This window comes from Arachis duranensis, chromosome 1 (assembly GCF_000817695.3).
Source record: "Arachis duranensis cultivar V14167 chromosome 1, aradu.V14167.gnm2.J7QH, whole genome shotgun sequence".
Taxonomy (NCBI): domain Eukaryota; kingdom Viridiplantae; phylum Streptophyta; class Magnoliopsida; order Fabales; family Fabaceae; genus Arachis; species Arachis duranensis.
The window spans coordinates 71,906,061-71,914,433 of NC_029772.3; positions in this window are offsets into that span (position 1 = coordinate 71,906,061).

The following is an 8,373-nucleotide window of genomic DNA, read 5'->3' on the forward strand; positions in this document are numbered from 1 at the left end:
CATTGGTTTTCTTGGTTGAGTTTAGTTTGTTAGATTGGTTGCTTTAATTAGCAAGTTAGAGATCCTTCTCTACAATTCATTACTGTATTTGTATCCATTTATTACTTTTTTTCATCATCATTGTTAAACAAATAATATTTTTCTTTTTTATTGTTGACGTAAATTATGAATTCTATTCTTACTCTTCTTACGAATATATCTCTTCTCCAATCTCCACCGTGCTTTTATAAAAAAAAATAGAAGAATTATCTAAATTAATCCTAAAAAATTTTAAAAACGGATATTTTAATCCTAAAAAAATTAATACATAGATCAATCTTTAAAGATTTACTTTGACAGATAAATCAGTTTTCAATTTATTTTTCAGCAGAGTAATTACCCAAATTAATCTCCAAAGATTTTTCTTTGTCAGACATAACACTCTTTGTTCATTTTACTTTTACTATATGTTGCCATTATTATTATAACTTAGCGGTGAACATATAGATGATGATACTAGCATATTAATACATTCTTCTCATTAAAAACAAGTAAGGTGAATAATGATATTTTGAAATCCAAATTAAAATATTTTCTTTTAATACAAACATGTTTTTTAAAATAGGAAATCCTTTGATTATATTAAATACAAAAATATCAAATAGTTTCAACCATAAATTTCTTTTAGAATATATATATAAATTTAATAAATAAATTTATCATTACTTTTATTTAAAAAATACAAAATTATGGTACATTATTATTGTATAATTAATAATAATAATAATTTTATTTTACATTTTTTTGGACGAAGGACTCTTATATATGGTAGAAAAAAATATTGGAGATTGATTTATGTATTAATTTTTTTAGGGACTAAAATATCCGTTTTCAAAATTTTTGGAAATTGATATAGGTAATTATTCTGCCAAAAAATGAATTGAGAACTAATTTGTCTGTCAAAATAAAATTTTAGAAATTAATTTGTGTATTAATTTTTTTTGAAAATTAAAATATCCGCTTTTAAAATTCTTGAAAGTTGATGTGGTAATTACTCAAAAAAGTAAATTTGAAAACAATTGGACTATATATAACTGAAACACATCAAATTAGGTAAAATATTGTTTTTATTTTAGGAGGGTATTGTAGCATCATATTGTATGATTAATTTATACAAAAAATATACTGCCTAAATAATAAATGAAATTTAGTTACAAGAATAGATGTTTTTAATGATGGTTACCAAAATGTGTATTTATGAAGATATTAGCAGGGGAACTAATTTTTAATTAGCTAATTTTTTAATTTTTGTTATAGAATTATTTTTTTAATTTTTATTTTTTTAGAATTTAAAATTTACGGTTAAGATTTACTGTTTCAAATTTAAAATTTATGATTTAAAATTTAGAGTTCATAACTTAGGATAAAAGAATAAAAATCTCAGTCTCTAACTGTTTACTTAATGGATCTGACGTCTCTTGACCATTAAAAAATAATAACGCGATTCTTATCCATTCATTCCATGTAACAAAAAGACCCCTTTTATAGGTTTTCTGTAAAATGGTAATCGAAAAATTCTACATATATTAATAACTCTCCTATGTGAAGTCAATCTATTTGATGGGACTAATAGGTCCTGCATAGTCATAAAAACATCGTCGTTTTAATGCACATTGTTGGTAAAAAAAAGCACATCAAGATGTTAAACTTTTGTCTATCCTAAATTTTGAATCGTACCTGAAGTGATGAACACGACAGAGCAATCAACAAGTTCAATCCATCATTTATGGAAGAAGAAGTCGGTGGGCTTTTCATGCAATAACTCTGGCAATGTTGGCATAGGGGGAAAGAAGTTCACACACCTAACATGTAATTGCGGAGCTTATGTGCTTCTTTTTTAATCTATTACATCATAGAACTTAAATATGTTATTTTTTAGTTGCAGCTACTTCAAGGTACATAATTATTCACTCTATCTTACAATCTTCTCTGTAATTAGGTTGAGTAAAAAATAATTGTAAGTAATTGCAAACTCCATCAACACATTGCAAATATTTAAGAGGCTGGATAAGATCATAACTGAGCATGAACATATGAATATGGGTGTGTAAAAGATAGAAGTTCATGGTAGATTAAGAGAATTGGAGGACAAAATTGAAGAAATAGAGTTTAAGCTATATGATGGAGTTCAAGGAAGAAGATACACAAGTTAACACTATTATTATTGCTGAGTGTCTCATAACTAGGTGGGGGAGGCTTATAAGTCTCGTCCTTAGCACTCTCATAGCTATTATCAATGGAGGAGTCAATCAACTCTACAAGAACATCCCCTGCATCCTCTACAACTGGCTTGCTCACAGGATGATCAAAATACATATACAACTCATTAGTTTTCAAATTCGTCATCTTGTTATCACACATCTGATTAATCTCTTTGTTACCCTTTAGAATGTGGAGGCAGAATTTAAATTAGGGGCAGTGGAGTCTTGCCAAAACATAGTCTTGTACTTTGTATACCCTAGATCCTTAAACACTTTTCTAAGTCCTTAAAATTAACAAAGTCATGTCTAACTTAGAAAATCTATGCACCTTACCATCAAACTAGTAGAGCACTCCATTGTTGTTTCTCTCAAATTGTCCTCCATGGTAAAAACACTGGTATAATCTCATAGGACATCTGCAACATATAAAGGTATACTCATTATAGCACAAATAAATTATAACTATCAAAGATCAATATATCTAAAAATGAACAAAAAATCTCTCCTTTAAGTAATAATTCAACCGGTTAAAGAATAGAAACTAACCTCGAAGAACTGGCCTATTAACAACGCATCACCTCTTGCGTCAACAAACGTCGTATTACTCTCGCTGTCACGTACTCCCTTACCAACTCATTTTTGTCAGCAATTTCTAGCGGAAAATATGACGGTCTCTAGGGTTCAAGGTAATTGTTTGTGTGAGATGAGGGCAAAGTGTGAGAGTGTACTCTTATGTGTTAAGAGAGAGAATGAGAAGTTTCTTTTAAAAGCTGGATCCAGGGTGCATAAATTGTACAAAGGTCTAATTGTCTCATCAAATGATTTGAGTCCACGTATGAGTTACCGTTACACGTAGAATTTTTCGGCTATCATTTGACAGAAGATCTGCTAGAGGAAGCTTTTTGTCACACGGATTGAATGAATAAAGGTCGCATTGTCATTTTCTAATGGTCAGGGGCGCCTAATCATTTTCTAGCAAGCAGTTATTGACCTAGAAAATAGTTGGTTTGATGGTTTCTTAGTTTAATTCTTTAATAAATTGTAATGAAAAATAATGTACCAATGTGAAGTTGGCATTTTTTGGGTTTGGTTTGGCATGCAACAAATCATTGAGTGGAGCACTTCCATGCCGAACGACGATGATAACAACAACAACAATACATCTCATCGTATATAAAATTTGGGTATTGCTTAGTTTGGTTAATCAGATAGATGCTGAAGGTGTAATATCATTATAATATTTCTCACTTCGGTAAGAATTGTTTTTATATTCACCATGTTTCTCTTACTTTATTTTCTCCTATCACCGCAATTTTTTTCCTTATCAGTGGCTGCCCACCCCAAATTTTAATCTCAAATTCTAAATCCTAAATTCTAAAAAAGATGAGAATTAAAAATAGGGTAAAGTACTAAATTGCTCTCTTATGTTTTGGCTTAGTCCCATTTTGGTTCTTAAGTTTTAAAGTGTCCTATTTAAATCTAAAAAAGTTTCATTTAACTTTAATGTAGTCCTGTTGAGAAGTCAATGTTAAATAATTAACGAAATTTTGTTTACAGATATGGAAAACTTATATAACCAAACTCTTCAATTGTCGAGAAGAGTTTCCCATGGTAGATGTGACAATGGCGGTCTTGTCCTTATCACCACCAACAAACTTTTTCATGTTTTGCGAGTTCTCAAAGATGTTCTTCGTGTGCTTGAACTAAGGCCATTGTCTCGTAGTGATGCATCCGCAACTGATCCTATGCCTCTCGAGTTGGTACCTCTTCTTTAGGGAAGGACATTAAGGTTTGGTAGAATAGTAATGTTAATTATTTAACATTGACTTTACAGAAAGACTACATTAAGCTATATGAAACTTTTTTGGATTCAAATAGGACACTTTAAACTATAGAGACCAAAATAGGATTAGACCCAAACATAGAGAACTAATTTAATACTTTATCCTTAAAAATATACTTTTAAAATACAAATAAAAATTAGCTAATGAAAATTATGTTGGTTCTGGATACTTATTATTGTTTTCAGAATCAATATACAAATCAATTGCTAAAAGAGTAGCTTGAAAATGGGTAAAAATATGAGGTAATGTCCAATTTGGTCCCTAAAATTTCCAACTCTCTTTAGATTAGTCCTTCAATTTTTAAAATGATCAAATAAGTTTTTCACTCTCAGAATCGTGAATTTTCATTGGTCCAAAAATTAAGAGATGTTTTAACGGCGCTAAGGTGTACAGTTAAGTGCCAAGTTGGCAGTTAACTAAACGACGTCGTTTAGTGATGAAACACCAATTATAGCAAAACGATGCTATTTTTCCCCATAATCTATCCTCCACAATTAAAAAACTCCCAAATGGTCCCCCTGGTGAACGAAATTAGAACTTGCACAATTTATCATCCCACAAGTGCACCAGGTCATCCAAGTAATAGCTCAGGTGAGTAAGGGTCGATCCCACGAGGATTGTCGGACTGAACAAGCAATGGTTATCCTGTTGGACTTAGTCAGGCAAACAGTGAAAGGGGTTGTTGTTGAAAATGCATAAATAAAGATAATAAAGAAAGCAATAAGAATTTGGTGTAAAATCATAATAAGAAAGCAGTTAAGGTCTCGGAGATGTTTATCTTTCCGGATTAAAACTTCTTACTAACTATTTTAATAATGAATGATTCATTCTATGGCAAACTATAAGTGATTAACCCTAATACGTTAGTGATTTAATCTCCTCTGATCCTCATCAAATGCCACTCCCATGGTCATTCAATTCGGATTGGAGGGTGAAGTTCAGAAAGCTAGTTTATACCACAAAGGCCCTAATCACCCTAATCCTGGCTGAATAGATATTGCTTATTCCCATCAGGTTGTGTAACTAGCCATCTAGGAAGCGTGTTTTCAAGTTGTAGTTCAAGCGAGATAACTCTCCCTAGAATCACAAGAACTCATATAGAAAAAGGATCATACTCCCGTTCTACCTAGTCTCATAAGATTAAGAACGAAAACAACACCTTAGAATTGAATTAAACATATATTAAAATAGAAGAATAATAGTCTTAATCCATAGAAATAAACAAATCTCCTAACCTTAACCAAGAGGTTTAGTTGCTCATAACTTACGGAGAACACAGGTTCTGAAAGTGCGGAAGGAAGAAGATCCTAAACCTAAATGATCTTTTCCTTTAAATACTAACCTAATAATAAATGCTAAACCTAAAAGATATTATTTATAAATAAAAATTAAAAAAAGAAAATAATTTAAAACTAAGAAGTGCTAAATCCAATTGGAGGCCCAAAGAGGTGTGAAATGGGCTGCTGTTGGCGTCAACTTTAGGAATGGGCGTTGAACACCAAGGGGAAAAGCGTGCATTTCTAGCTTATGACTCCTGCTGACGTTAAACACTAGGTGGGCGTTCAACGCCCATGGGGGTGCTGTCAGCATTTTCCTTTCTTGCTTCAGGCTCCTCCAAACTGCTCCGAATTTCACCTAAAATCATAAAAACATAAGAAAAACTCAAAGTAGCATCCAAAGGTGATTTTGCACTAAAATCAAGTAAAACTAAATAAAATCTAACTAAAAATAATATAAAAGTAACTAAAAAAGGGTATAAGATGCTCACGCATCACAGCACCAAACTTAAACAGTTGCTTGTCCTCAAGCAACCAAAACAAATATAAGACTAAAGAAGAGATAATGCTTAAGACTTTGAGTTGTCAATGAAGCTCAAGTCTAGTTACTGAATAGGGCTTATGACACTCCAATTCTGAATAGGTTTGACATCTCACTATCCTTTGAAACTTAGAAATATTGACATCCTTCAAAACTAGAACTCGAATAGTATTATTGATTCTCTTCTTTAGGCTCTAATTGATTCTTGAACACAGCTTTTCTTTTCCTTGGTGCTTTGTACTTTTGAGCCTAGCCATGACCCTGAGTGTTTCGTTTTCAAGCTTAACTTGATACATAAATACCACAAACACTTAACTGGGGGAACCTTTTGGGTTCGAATTTGTCTTTGCTTTTTTTTCCCAAACAGTGGTGCTCAAAGCATTAGGCATACTCTGTAACAGCATTAGGTCACGACTTTAAGTGCTCAGTCTCAAGGATTACTTGACACTTTCACACCACAAGTATATGGTTAGGGAAAACCACTCTTTTGAGCTTTAGATCAGTTTTGACCCTCATAACTATTGATGCTCAAAGCCTTTGACCTTTTTCTTTTGATTTTTCTTTTCTTTTCAATTCTTTTTGCTGTTTGTTTTGCTCCAATAATCAATCTTTTCTTGTTTCAGAGAATCAATAATATTTCTCTAAGCTTCTGTTCCTCAAGAACCAATATACTCAACTCCAATATCAAATATGCATAGTTAATTCATACATTCAGGAGTAGAGATAAGGCCACCACATCAAAGCAACTAGAATAACTCATAATATAACTCAAGATTTCATGCATTTTACTACTTCTTTTTCAATAGATTTTTCTTTTAGCTTAATGTGTAATATATAAGACATCTTGAACAATTTTCAGAAATAAATTACTAAACTAGAAAGCAAAGAAATCCTAAGAGTGATCATGCAAACTATAATATAAAGCAGGTAATACAATGAAACACTAGAAAAACAGAGGTAAAATAAAGAAAGGGAGAGTGAAACTAGACCACCTCAGTGATGGTGGCTACTGTTCCCTCTGAAGAATCCTCCAAAGTGTTTAAGCTCCTCAATGTCATGCCCATGCCTCCTCTGCTCCTCCATTATTCTCCTTTGATCTTCCATCATCTAATGGAGGAGACTAGATTGGTCCTGATGCTCCAGCCTCAGCTGATCAATTGATCTTAGTAATCACAGGGAGGGAAGTACATCCCTGGAGACATCTCTGGGAGATCCTGTGAAGGCGGTGGAACTGGTTCCTGCTGCGGTCCTTACACAGGCTCCCTAGCGTGCTCCATACCCTTCTTTGTGATCGGCCTCTCCTCGTCAATCAGGGTATCTCCCTCTATGTGAGCTCCAGCTGCTGCACATAGTTGGTAAATAAGATGCAAGAATGCCAGCCTCACAGAGGTGGAGGGCTTGTTAGCTACTTTGTAAAACTCCTGCGAGATCACCTCATGCACCTCTACCTTATTGCCGAGCATAATACAGTAAATCATCACTACTTGCTCAATTGTAACCTCAAAGCAATTACTCGTAGGGATGATAGAACGTTGGATGAACTCCAACCATCCTCTAGCTATTGGCCTAAGGTCAAGCTTACCCAGCTTGTAAAGCCAACCTTGAGCATCCCTCCTCCACTGAGCTCTAGGTACACAGATGTCAGTAAGGACTTGATCCAACCTTTGGTCAATGTTGACCTTGCGAGTGTATGAATGAGGGTCCTCTCGTGGCTCTGGCAAATGTAGCGCCACCCTCACACTCTCAGGGCTAAAATCCATGATGGGTCCCCTGACCATGATGCGCCAATTCTTTGACTCTGGGTTCACGCTTCTATCATGCTTGCTCGTCACCCAAGTGTTGGCGTAGAACTCCCGTACCATTAACACTCCAACCTCGGTCATGGGGTTGGCTAGAACTTTCCAACCCCGTCTCAGAATCTGAAATCGGATCTCTGGGTACTCATCATCCTTCAAGCGGAAGGGGACTTCGGGAGTCACCTTCTTCCTCACCACATCATAAAAATGGTCTTGATGGGTCTTGGAAAATAATCATGTGAAATCCCATGGCTCAAAAGTGGGGGCTTTCTTCTTTCTTTTCCTTGAGGACTCTATGGTTTTTGGTGCCATGGAGGTAAGAATGAAGAAGCAAAAGCAGAGCGCCCAACATCAAACTTAAAAGCTTTGCTCGCCCCCGAGAAAAATACAAATAGGAAACAAAAAAAGAAAAGAAGATAGAAGAATGAGATAGAGGATATGAGGTATAAGCTTTGGCCTTTCGGGTAAAGGAACGGGAAAAATGAAGAAAGGGAATGTGTATGGTGAAAAGTAAGTAAGAGGGGAAGAGTAATGGAGGTGTGGTGAAAATGGATGAAGTGAGGGGGGAGGGGGGGAATTTGAATTTGAATGTGGGTTGTTGGGAAGAGAGATAGATGGGATAAATGAGAGGGGATTGGGTGGAGTGAAAGGTGGGTTGAGAGAATCAAGGGAAGT